This window comes from Bos indicus, chromosome 24 (assembly GCF_029378745.1).
Source record: "Bos indicus isolate NIAB-ARS_2022 breed Sahiwal x Tharparkar chromosome 24, NIAB-ARS_B.indTharparkar_mat_pri_1.0, whole genome shotgun sequence".
Taxonomy (NCBI): Eukaryota; Metazoa; Chordata; class Mammalia; order Artiodactyla; family Bovidae; genus Bos; species Bos indicus.
Window position 1 is genome coordinate 5,253,039 of NC_091783.1, and position 13,904 is coordinate 5,266,942.

Here is a 13,904-nt window from a genome sequence, read left to right on the forward strand (position 1 = left end):
TTAGTTTCTGAAAACAACACCCAATTGTTACCTCAGGTTATGGCGTGGCTGGTTGCATTTCTCAGGGCCTCACAGGGATGCAGTCACTAACACCATCATTTCCCCTATTCTGCTTTCCTGCTTAGCCCTTTTCAGTGTCTAAGGTTCTCGTGTTGTTTACTCGTACATTTTCATTGTCTTCCCCATCAGTGGAATATACACTCTGTGAAATTTTGTCTGTTTTGTTCACTCCCATAATACCCAGTATAATATAGATTTTGGTATATAGACTTTGGCATTTTACTTGGCAGGAGTGTTTTATTCCTGTGAGTCACAGAGGGCATGTGGTCCCAATGTGGGAGGAATTTTCCACACCAAACGATGCTGGTGATCGTTCATCAGGTGGGACCACAGGACCGGCTCTGCAGCACAACAGCCTCAACCACATGGCACTTCCTTAAAGGTTAAAAACATGAAGGGGGAAGGATGCAGCAGCCTTCTATTAACCAAAGCGCTCTGTGTTAAAATAAGCACTGGGCATTCCCAGTGGATATTTTAAGTGACTGTAACCAACTATTATGTGCAACTGTGTTCAGTTAAACCAGTTCTACTTCACTTAAAATTGGAAGAGAATGAGTAGCTTCAGCAACATTTCTTATCCTTTAAAAAAAAAACACAACTTTTTAGCATACTTCAGAAATCATCATACAAAGTAGACAGTTGGAAAGATGGCTTTGTTTTTAATCTCCTAATTGTTAATATTTCTGTTTGTCACAAAAACTGAAGATCATAGTATTTACATGTTATGCAAGCATGGATATGCCTATAGAATAATTTTGACCCATTTTAAGTGATATTATTATTATCTTTTAAAATTTTAATTGGAGTATAGTTGATTAACAATGTTGTGTTAGTTTCAAGTGTATAGCAAAGTGAATCACTTATACATACATACATACATATATATATATATATATATATATATATATATATATATCTCCACTCTATTTTAAGATCCTTTTCCCATATAGGTCATCACAGCGTATTGGGTATTTCCCTGTGCTTTACAGTAGATCCTTACTAGTGACCTATTACTTTGGCCACCTCATGCGAAGAGTTGACTCATTGGAAAAGACTCTGATGCTGGGAGGGATTGGGGGCAGGAGGAGAAGGGGACGACAGAGGATGAGATGGCTGGATGGCATCACTGACTCGATGGACGTGAGTCTCAGTGAACTCTGGGAGTTGGTGATGGACAGAGAGGCCTGGCGTGTTGCGATTCATGGGGTCTCAAAGAGTCGGACACGACTGAGCGACTGATCTGATCTGATCTGATCTGATTTTATATAAAAATGTAGTAGTGTGTATATATCATCTCCAATCTCCAAATTTATGCCCCCCTCCTCCCTTATTCCCTGGTGACTGTAAGTTTGTTTTCTATACCTGTGACTCTATTTCTGTTTTGTAAATAAATTCATTTTTACCCTTTTTTTAAGATTCTACAAATAAGTGATATCATATGATATTTGTCTTTCTCTGCCTGATTTATTCACTCAGTATGACTACCTATATCTTTATATTTTTGTTCTGTGATTCTTTAAATTAATCTGGAATGCTTTTTAATGACATGATGAGTGACGTTAACCTTACATTTTGCCTATGAACAGATAATTGCATAAATTCCATTATTTACAGTGTTCCCCGTTGATTTGCAAAAGACCCTGATACTGGGAAAGAATGAAGGCAAAATGAAAGGGGGCAGCAGAGGATGAGATGGTTACATAGCATAACCCACTCATGGGGTCACCAAGAGTTGAACATGACTTACTGACTGAACAAAAACAACCATTAATCTAAATGTAATGCTTTACTAAGTTTGCCAAAGGGTTGACCCCACAAAAGCCAGCTAAGACTTCTTTCTTGCTTGGCTTCATTTTAAGGTAAATATTGGGAGGCTTATGCATGCACTTACCTGGATTCCTTTGCTGATAGAGGTAGTCATGGGATTTAGTTCTTAAAGCTGTTTTGAAGAAAAAGAGAAGCAATTTTTTATAAGGCAAGAGCACAGTCCTTATAGAGTTGGGAATTTACCTAAAGAAGATGTCTTACTAAGTGCTTACCTTTGAGAATTTGAGAAGGTGAAGCCCTTCTGGGGTTCGGGTTAGATTTTTGCTTGGTGACATAATTTACTGTTACACAATGCGAGGTTACCTGTGTGCACCTGGATTTTAAGGGATCATTCTACAAGGAGGAGATGAGAGACAAATCAAGTTGTGGCAACTAGGTGTCTTGGAGACGATCGCAGTAAAAAGAATGTCACACGACCAAGCAACTTCAGTAAATCTGATGTGTAGCATTGAACTTTGTTTTACATAATCTTTATTTTTTAGGAAAATTTTAGAGTTTCCACAGAAATATTTAGTGGAAAGTGCAGAGATTTCCCATATATTCCCTGTCCTCAGTCTCCCCCATTATCAGCACCCCCCCTCCCACCAGACTTGTATACTTGTTATGATTGCTGAATGTATGCCAACACATTATTACTCAGAGTCTGTGGTTTTCATTAAATTTCAGTCTTGGTGTTACAGATTCTATGGGTTTGGGCAAATGTATAATGACATGGATCCACCATATTAGAAACATTAAGAATAGTTTCATTGTTCCTAAATTACTTTGCCATATACCTATTCATATTTTCTCCCTCCAGCTTCTGGAAAACACTTATTTTTATTGTCACCAGAGTTTTGCTTTTTCCAAAACTTCATCTAGTTAGAATCATACAGAATGTAGCCTTTTCAGATTGTCTTCTTTTACTTAGTAATAAGTATTTAAAGTTCCTCCATATCTTTTCATGGTTGGATAACTTATTTCTTGAGATCCAACCAGTCCATTCTGAAGGAGATCAGCCCTGGGATTTCTTTGGAAGGAATGATGCTAAAGCTGAAACTCCGGTACTTTGGCCACCTCATGCGAAGAGTTGACTCATTGGAAAAGACTCTGATGCTGGGAGGGATTGGGGGCAGGAGGAGAAGGGGACGACAGAGGATGAGATGGCTGGATGGCATCACTGACTTGATGGACATGAGTCTGAGTGAACTCCAGGGGTTGGTGATGGACAGGGAGGCCTGGCATGCTGCGATTCATGGGGTCATGAAGAGTCGGACACGACTGAGTGACTGAACTGAACTGAACTGAATATTCCATTGTCTGAATGTACTACCATTTATTTATCCATTTACCTACTGAAGGGCGTCTTGATGGTTTCCATGTTTTGACTGTCATGAATAAAGCTGCTATAAACATTCGTGTGCAGTTTTTTGGACATAAATTTTTAGCTCCTTTGGGTGAATACCAAGGAGCATGATTATTTGGATCATATAGTAAAAGTATGTTTAGTTTTGTAAAGAAACTGCCAAACTGCCTTCCAAAGTAGCTTCCAAAATGGTACTACTTTGCATACCCACCAGCAATGAAGCTTCCTATTTTAACTTTCTTTTCTCTACTGGCTTGTACTGTAAAATACCCCTATTAATTTAGCCATCAGTAAACATCTGTTCCTTATTATCTGTTAGTTTTGGTTTTGTGGAATACAGGAAGGGAGGCAGTGATAGGCATGATTCAAAGTGGTACAGAGAGAAAATGACATCCATGGCAGACAAAAAACGAAGAAGGTGGTGGTTCCCTGGAAGAAAGAAATAAGGGTTAATGGGTCCCCAGGAAAACATAAACCCCTTGGGAATAGGCAGAGCTGTTGTATGTAAGAATGATCCTTGAATTCCTATATTATGCTGGATGTGAGCTCAAATAATCTTAGTTGAAATTTGAAGTAAAATTTAAAGATGTGTAGATGTTCCCACATTTCTTATATTTTTCAGGTATCTCTCCAATGTGAGACACACGCACAGTGAGATTTGAATAATTAGTGAAAGCTTTTTTACATAACTTATCTTTGTATGTTTTCTTTGGTTGTGAATTTCTCACGCATCTTCAAAACAATGTGGGCCAGGACTTTCTCACACACCTTATTTATATCATGTTTCTCTCTTGTTACACACATAGCAAATTTGAAAGTTCACTGAGAACTTTCCCCAGAGCTTCTGCTTTCGTAAGCCTTCCTCCAGTATGTGTTCTTACGGGCACTCTAAGTCTGTAGGAACAGCCAGTCTTCCCACTTTCCACACTTTCATAAGGCTTCTCTCCACTGGGAGTTTCCACCGTTTGGTAATGGATGAGGAATGAACACATTCATTATATTTTTAACACATATATTGAACTTTTACAGTGTGACCTCTGACATGAGCCCTAAGGATGATGGACAGTCGTATTCCACAATTTATAAGGTTGTCTCCATTTATTCCCATTTACAAGGTCATCTTGGAGAAGGTAATGGCACCCCACTCCAGTATTCTTGCCTGGAAAATCCCATGGATGGAGGAGTCTGGTAGGCTGCATTCCATGGGGTTGCTAAGAGTCGGACACGACTGAGCGACTTCACTTTCCCGTTTCACTTTTATGCATTGGAGAAGGAAAGGGCAACCCACTCCAGTGTTCTTGCCTGGAGAATCCCATGGACGGGGCAGCCTGGTGGGCTGCCATCTCTGGGGTCGCACAGAGTCGGACAGGACTGAAGCGACTTAGCAGTAGCAGTAGCAGTATAAGGTCATCTCCATCTTGGATTATCAAGATGTGATTGTGTTAGTCATTTAGTTGTGTCTGACTCTTAGTGACTCCATGGACGGCAGCACCTCAGGCTCTTCCGTCCATGGAATCCTCCAAGCAAGAATAGCAGAGTGTGTAGCCATTCCCTTCCCAGGGGATCTTCTTGACACAGGGATTGAACCCAGGTCTCCTGCATTGCAGGTAGATTCTTCACCATCTGAGCTACCAGGGAAGCCCAGGTTCTCAAGTTCAGTTCAGTTCAGTTCAGTTCAGTCGCTCAGTCATGTCCAACTCTTTGTGACCCATGAACTACAGCACGCCAGGCCTACCTGTCCATCACCATCTCCTGGAGTTCACTCAAACTCACGTCCATCGAGTCAGTGATGCCATCCAGCCATCTCATCCTCTGTCGTCCCCTTCTCCTGCCCCCAATCCCTCCCAGCATCAGAGTCTTTTCCAATGAGTTAACTCTTTGCATGAGGTGGCCAAAGTACTGGAGTCTGAGCTTTAGCATCATTCCTTCCAAAGAAATCCCAGGGCTGATCTTCAGAATGGACTGGTTGGATCTCCTTGAAGTCCAAGGGACTTTCAAGAGTCTTCTCCAACACCACAGTTCAAAAGCATCAATTCTTCGGCACTCAGCTTTCTTCCCAGTCCAACTCTCACATCCATACATGACAACAGGAAAAACCATAGCCTTGACTAGACAGATCTTTGTTGGCAAAGTAATGTCTCTGCTTTTGAATATGCTATCTAGGTTGGTCATAACTTTCCTTCCAAGGAGTAAGTGTCTTTTAATTTCATGGCTGCAGTCACAATCTTCAGTGTTTTTGGAGCCCAGAAAATAAAGTCTGACACTGTTTCCACTGTTTCCCCATCTATTTCCCATGAAGTTATGGGACCAGATGCCATGATCTTCGTTTTCTGAATGTTGAGCTTTAAGCCAACTTTTTCACTCTCCACTTTCACTTTCAAGAGGCTTTTGAGTTCCTCTTCACTTTCTCCCATAAGGGTGGTGTCATCTGCATATCTGAGGTTATTGATATTTCTTCCAGCAATCTTGATTCCAGCTTGTGCTTTTTCCAGGCCAGCGTTTCTCATGATGTACTCTGCATATAATTTAAATAAGCAGGGTGACCATATACAGCCTTGACGAACTCATTTTCCTATTTGGAACCAGTCTGTTGTTCCATGTCCAGTTCTAACTGTTTCTTCCTGACCTGCATATAGGTTTCTCAAGAAGCAGATCAGGTGGTCTGGTATTCTCATCTCTTTCAGAATTTTCCACAGTTTATTATGATCCACACAGTCAAAGGCTTTGGCATAGTCAATAAAGCAGAAATAGATGTTTTTCTGGAACTCTCTTGCTTTTTTTCATGATCCAGCGGATGTTGGCAATTTGATCTATGGTTCCTCTGCCTTTTCTAAAACCAGCTTGAACATCTGGAAGTTCGTGGTTCATGTATTGCTGAAGTCTGGCTTGGAGAATTTTGAGCATAACTTTACTAGCATGTGAGATGAGTGCAATTGTGTGGCAGTTTGAGCACTCTTTGGCATTGCCTTTCTTTGAGATTGGAATGAAAACTGACCTTTTCCAGTCCTGTGGCCACTGCTGACTTTTCCAAATTTGCTGGCATATTGAGTGCAGCACTTTCACAGCATCATCTTTCAGGATTTGAAATAGTTTAACTGGAATGCCATCACCTCCACTAGCTTTGTTTGTAGTGATGCTTCCTAAGGCCCACTTGACTTCACAATCTAGGATGTCTGGCTCTAGGTGAGTGATCACACCATCGTGATTATCTGGATCATGAAGATCTTTTTTGTACAGTTCTTCTGTGTATTCTTGCCATCTCTTCTTAATATCTTCTGCTTCTTTTAGGTCCATACCATTTCTGTCTTTTTTCGAGCCCATCTTTGCATGAAATGTTCCCTTGGTGTCTCTAATTTTCTTGAAGAGATCTCTAGTCTTTCCCATTCTGTTGTTTTCCTCTATTTTTTTGCATTGATCACTGAGGAAGGCTTTCTTATCTATTCTTGCTATTCTTTGGAACTCTGCATTCAGATGCTTATATCTTTCCTTGGCTCCTTTGCTTTTTGCTTCTCTTCTTTTCACAGCTGTTTGTAAGACCTCCCCAGACAGCCATTTTTCTTTTTTGCATTTCTTTTCCATGGGGATGGTCTTGATCCCTGTCTCCTGTATAATGTCACGAACCTCATTCCATAGTTCATCAGGCACTCTATCTATCAGATCTAGGCCCTTAAATCTATTTCTCACTTCCACTGTATAATCATGATTATAAGGGATTTGATTTAGGTCATACCTGAATGGTCTAGTGGTTTTCCCTACTTTCTTCAATTTCAGTCTGAATTTGGTAATAAGGAGTTCATGATCTGAGCCACAGTCAGCTCCTGGTCTTGTTTTTGTTGACTGAATAGAGCTTCTCCATCTTTGGCTGCAAAGAATATAATCAATCTGATTTCGGTGTTGACCATCTAGTGATGTCCACGTGTAGAGTCTTCTCTTGTGTTGTTGGAAGAGGGTGTTTGTTATGACCAGTGCATTTTCTTGGCAAAACTCTATTAGTCTTTGCCCTGCTTCATTCCTTATTCCAAGGCCAAATTTGCCTGTTACTCCAGGTGTTTCTTGACTTCCTACTTTTGCATTCCAGTCGCCTATAATGAAAAGGACTTCTTTTTTTGGGTGTTAGTTCTAAAAGGTCTTGTAGGTCTTCACAGAACCGTTCAACTTCAGTTTCTTCAGTATTACTGGTTGGGGCATAGACTTAGATTATTGTGATATTGAATGGTTTGCCATGGAAACGAACAGAGATAATTTTGTCATTTTTGAGACTGCATCCAAGTACTGCATTTCAAACTCTTTTGTGACCATGATGGCTACTCCATTTCTTCTGAGGGATTCCTGCCCGCAGTAGTAGATATAATGGTCATCTGAGTTAAATTCACCCATTCCAGTCCATTTTAGTTCGCTGATTCCTAGAATGTCAACGTTCACTCTTGCCATCTCCTGTTTGATCACTTCCAATTTGCCTTGATTCATGGACCTGATATTCCAGGTTCCTATGCAATATTGCTCTTTACAGCATCAGACCTTGCTTCTATCACCAGTCACATCCACAACTGAGTATTGTTTTTGCTTTGGCTCCATCCCTTCATTCTTTCTGGAGTTATTTCTCCACTGATCTCCAGTAGCATCTTGGGCACCTACTGACCTGGGGAGTTCCTCTTCAGTATTCTATCATTTTGCCTTTTCATACTGTTCATGGGGTTCTCAAGTCAAGAATACTGAAGTGGTTTACCATTCCCTTCTCCAGTGGACCACATTCTGTCAGACCTCTCCACCATGACCTGCCCATCCTAGGTGGCCCCACGGGCATGGCTTAGTTTCATTGAGTTAGACAAGGCTGTGTTCCTAATGTGATTAGATTGGCTAGTTTTCTGTGATTATGGTTTCAGTGAGTCTTCCTTCTGATGCCCTCTTGTACCACCTACCATCTTACTTGGGTTTCTCTTACCTTGGACGTGGGGTATCTCTTCACGGCTGCTCCAGCAAAGCACAGTCGCTACTCCTTACCTTGGACGAGGGGTATCTCCTCACCGCCACCCCTCCTGACCTTGAAAGTGGAATAGCTCCTCTAGGCCCTCCTGCGCCTGCACAAATATGAGTGATACTTGTAGGCTTGTCCACATTCCTTATACCAATAGAAATCGTGTCCAGGTGGGATCTGCTATGATCCCACTTTCATCTCTACAGGATGAAGGATCCATGAGAGTATTTTTCACAACATCCATATGGTTTTATCCCTGTAGGACCTTCTTTCAGCATAATAAGATTTAAAATCTGAATGAAAGTTACCCTGTGTTGATGACCTTTACTTTCATAGAGGCCACCCATCAAATGACCTCTCAGATGCCTTTTTGTTCATGTGATGAACTTCAGTGCCACATTATTCCACATTTCTCTTCAGTGGAGGACTAGGAATTATTCTTTGTGATTTTTTCCTATTTTCTGTTCATTGGAATTTTTTGTCCATGAATATGGTGCTGAGCAACCAGTTCATTGGTTATAAGTTGAGTCTCACATGGTTTTGGTGCCAAGTTCCTGGAATTTTCAAAAATTACACCCCAGTGAGATGACTTTGATTAGGATCCAGCAAAGCCCACTCCTGAGAGATGTTCACAGCCACATCCTGAAGGACCACAGCATCCACAAACAAGGCAGATGGAGAAACTCCTGGACCATCTGCAGGCAGTGCTGAGATTCAGCACCAGGGATGTAAGAGCGTGGGCTGAGAATAAAGACATCCATGATAAAATCTCCCAAGGGGAAACTCAGCCCAAAGACATGCTCCTGGGATATTGATCCCCGAGGAAGAGGCGTCTTCTGGTTCAAATAGTTAAAAGTCTCTGTTCAAATCAGCAATACCATCCAAGGGGCAATTTAAAGATAGAGTTAAAGAGGGTAGAAGAAGGACTGCCTTGAAAAAACTGCACTTGGTTGAAAAGAGCTTGGACTACAAAAGCAGGCAGGAAAGGTGATGTGTTTGATTCCCACCCCCCCCACCCCCCCCCCACCTCCCACCCCCCCCACCTCCCCCCCCGCCCCCCGCCCCGCCAAACTGATCCCTGATGTTTTCTTAGATTGTTTATTCAACTCTTATTCTTGTTACAGGTGAAACCAGGATAATAAGGCACATGAAAATAGAATGTTAGACCTGAGAACCTGAAAGAACCTTAAACAAGCAATTTGAATATCACTAGCTTACACAATTTAAAGGGCAGCTTGGAAATTTCTTAATAAAAATAAATGTTTGAATTTGAGCCTGTGTCTCCCAGACCAGAATAATTGCTGATGCTGAAAGAAACTGACACTTGCTCGAACCACATCTCAACAGGACGACACGTTTCAGAGCTTTTGTCATCACTTCCGATTGCTGGGTTCCACAGTGACGGCCTGGAGAAAAACCATTTCTGACGTTGCCATGTCCTCTTAAATTTCTGGAAAGAACTTTCTTTAGAGAGGCTTTTCTGTGACCACATGTTTCCATTTAACATGTGGTCTAGTGAAAAATAGAAATTAGAAACTACTGAGCTGGGATCACTGTCATCTTCTGTGGCCTTGAAGAGTTTCTTTGTTTCTCTGTGAAATATCATCCCTTCACTTTGCACCCACTGCCATGCTTCTCAACACCAATCTTAATATACAGTGAAAGAGAAATACTTTAAAGGTAAATACTATAGTTAAAGGTATTAACTATAGTTAAAGGTAAATAAATTCTACCTTTTGGGACACTGGTTGAAGACAGTAAGTCAAGAAGGAGTTAAGGAATATAAAAATATTTTGAGGACTTCCCTGGTGATCCAGTGGCAAAGACTCCAACCTCCCGCTGCTGGGGCCGGGGTTCAATCCCTAGTCAGGGAACTAGATCCCACATGCACAACTTAAGATCTGGAGTGCCTCAACTAAGACCCTGCACAGCCAAAATAAAGAAACAGATCTTTAAAAATATTTTGAAATTCGCTTCTCGGGTTAATTTTTCCTTAGCATTTATCTTTTTTGGCTGTGCTGGGTCTTCACTGCTGCACGGGCTTTTGTCAGGTTGCAGCGAGTGGGTGCCACACCATAGTTGAAGTGCACACACTTCTCCCTGTGGTTGCTCCGGTTGCTACCAAGCACGAGCTCTGAGCACAGGCCCAACAGCTGTAGCACACAGGCTTAGCTGCTCTGCCGCATGTGGGATCTTCCTGGCTGCTGCTGCTGCTGCTGCTGCTGCTAAGTCGCTTCAGTCGTGTCCGGCTCTGTGCGACCCCATAGACGGCAGCCCACCAGGCTCCCCCGCCCCTGGGATTCTCCAGGCAAGAACACTGGAGTGGGTTGCCATTTCCTTCTCCAATGCAGGAAAGTGGAAAGTGAAAGTGAAGTCGCTCAGTAGTGTCCGACTCTTAGCAACCCCATGGACTGCAGCCTGCCAGGCTCCTCGGTCCATGGGATTTTCCAAGCGAGAGGACTGGAGTGGGGTGCCGTTGAACAGGGATCAAACCCGTGTCTCCTGCATTGGCACTGAGCCACCAGGGAAACACTTATATTAATTTATTTAGTAAAAACTTATAATTTTCAGAATTTATGGTTATCTATAGCTATACATTTATATATATATATACCTTGATCTATTTAGTCTATGAAGTTGACAGGAAGTCTCCAACTATTTTTGGAGAAATGAGAAAATCTAAAGAATAAACACTTTTTAAAGAATAACGTATAAGCACAGAAACTATTTTCTTGCTTATTGTCTTCACCTGTTGTATAGATTTTGAGCTATAATGTATATTAGAAGTCCTTATAAAAAGAAAACATACTTTGTCATCATTCAACATTTTTCTATCCAGGAGCAGAAAGAAAGTAGATGAAGACAGAAGTCAGAAGAATATACTAAAAAGTACTTTTTACCCTGCTCCGTTTAATTTCATCTCCCTAAATACACCAACTTTAGGGGGAAGGGGTAAACTGACCCAAGACCACTGGATAATCCAATCAATCTACTGTTCTATTAAGAATATTGGAGGAGAACTCTGGAAATAAAATCTGCAGTTTACTGTACTGCTGAAGATAAAATCAACTTCCGTGTAGATGTTTCTGAGTACTTCAGATTTTATAAAACATGGTACTGAGATTAGGAGTTTTGTTACATGAATCCAAAATAAATTATATAGATTTAAGTGAAATAAAGGAATCAGAATAGAAAAATCAGTAAGACTCCTAAAAGAAGTGAAGAAATTTATATTCCAATTTATATTAAATTTTTAGAATTTTGTTTTTATTGTTGCTAAAAAACATAGCTGGGTTTTCTGGGAGTGGGGTTTTGTGTTTATATGCATATCTGTTCCCTAAGAATGGAAAAATAGATGCATTTCCTTTACAAAGTTGAAAAGCTGCATTGATATTTGTATGATTAATGTTGAGCATAATGTTTACCTAAAATGATTTCAGAAAAGTTTTGTAACACTTTTATCATTTTTATTGTGTAGCTTGTTGTTAAATGTCTTGTGTAAGAAATTTGTAATTACTCAGTCTTACTTCAAACAACTTAAAAGTGAATCACCTAAACATGCAATTAATAATATCTTTGGGATATTGACAAAAGCATTTAAAAATTATAACATAGAGAGAGTAATTGAAAATAAAATGCTCTAAGGGCCTAGCATGGTTAAAAATGATTAAGTAAGAATTTATATCAGATGTTTAATTCAGAAATGAATTTGTGGTAAATCAAGAATATAACAGTGCTAGTTGAAAGTAGGATGCAAAATATAGGTTAATTTAATAAATTACAGAGTAAACTATGCATAAGTATATATATTTATATACAGAGAACAAAAACAAATTAATAAATTATTAATAATAAAATTAACATATACATATAAATATGCAAACAAAGACTATTTAGAGTGTTCTGTACAGCACCAGAGATGTTCAAAGCAATACAATTTGGGAAGAAATGCAATTTCTATAGCTATTAAGTAGCATTTTCATATCAGATAACTACATTAAAATGAATTTTATATTTTGCCACACTAATCAATGTAACAGATGTCACAAAACCCTTAGGCAAATTAAAAATAAGAAAGGCTCCCAAGAGCAAAGAAAAGCAAAATGATAATTAGGAAAATCAATCTAGCAGAAATCTAGAAGTAGAGATAATAGAATATAAAATTGGTTGATCAAGCATTGGTTGATCAGCTTTGAAGTGTATTTGATTCTTGCTAACTCTTTTTTTTAATCCTGGATCCTTCTCTTACTGAAACAGTACTGAAGGATGAGTTTCTGGACTTAATACACCAGGGAAGGAATGATGGGGACAAAGATAAAAAGCCAGTTTGCTAACTTAAGGTTTTAATATATGTTATCAAATTTATGGAACAAGCAGGACTTTGATTTTAAATAATCATGTAGTTTTAACTTCGATGGATTTAATGCAGAATATTTTTGCAACAAAAAAATTGATAACGAAAACGATCACATAGAATGATTTTCTTAGTGTTTTTCCAGGGGAGGAAGGAGAAGAGAAAGTCTCCATTTACTTCTTTTGTTCCTCCTTTAGAACAGGAATGTCTGTAGTGTTTCTCCTCTGATTATTCCACAGCTGGATTTTGGGAGCAGTAATTTGTCTTTTTAGTCTCACTATCCCACAGTTGGTGAGGAAGTAACCTCCAAAAGCTGCGGTGAATGGATTATACACAGGAGTCTCATCTACACCTGAACCTGATTTAGGTATGGATTTTGAGTTGATGAGATTTACATAAAATTTTGCAGTTCCTATTAATGAAATGAGGCTCCCCTTATGACTCAGCTGGTAAAGAATCTGCGAGCAATGCGGAAGACCTGGGTTTGATCCCTGGGTTGGGAAGATCCCCCAGAGAAGGGAAAAGCTACCCACTCCAGTATTCTGGCCTGGAGAATTCCCTGGGCTGTAGAGTCCATGGGGTTGCAAAGAGTCGGACATGACTGAGCAACTTTCATTTTCACTCTACATAGAGGTTAAATAAACAGGGAGTCAGTATACAGCCTTTACTTAGTCCTTTTCCAATTTTGAACCAATCCATTGTTCTCTGTCCGGTTATAACTGTTGCTTATTGAACTGCATACAGGTTTCTCAGGAGGCAGGTAAGGTGGTCTGGTATATCCGTCTCTTCAAGAATTTTCCACTGTTTGTTGTGGTCCACATAAAGGCCTTAGAGAAGTCAATGAAGGCTTCAGTCTAGATTTTCATTTCCAATTGCTGAGAATACCTCATAGAATTTGGGTTTCTCAGTGCAATAGAAAAAACACATTTTTTTTTATGGATGGTGTTAACTATCTCACTTCATGTTTTTGGCCACCTCTATATGTTTCATTCCTCAATTACATTACAATTTCTCTCTTTTTCTTTCTCTCTGACCTGTGCTTTCTAAAAGATTCTATTTAGCCTCTGCATTTGTGAGCACCTGGAAACAGAATGGAATTCAATTCACTTTATGGAGTGCTTTGAACTGTCTCTCTTTGGCTGGATTTGTAAAATGTAATAGAGGGTGTCATGGAGGGGACTTATTTTGGAAATCCAGAACTCATTTGCATCCATATTGTATTTTTGTGTCAAGGATTTAAGAAGGTCAAACACTCTCACTGAGTTCATAGAATAGATAGAGGTCATTCTTCCCTGCAGACAGAAATCCTTGATGATATTTATTCATGAACCAGGAGAATCTCA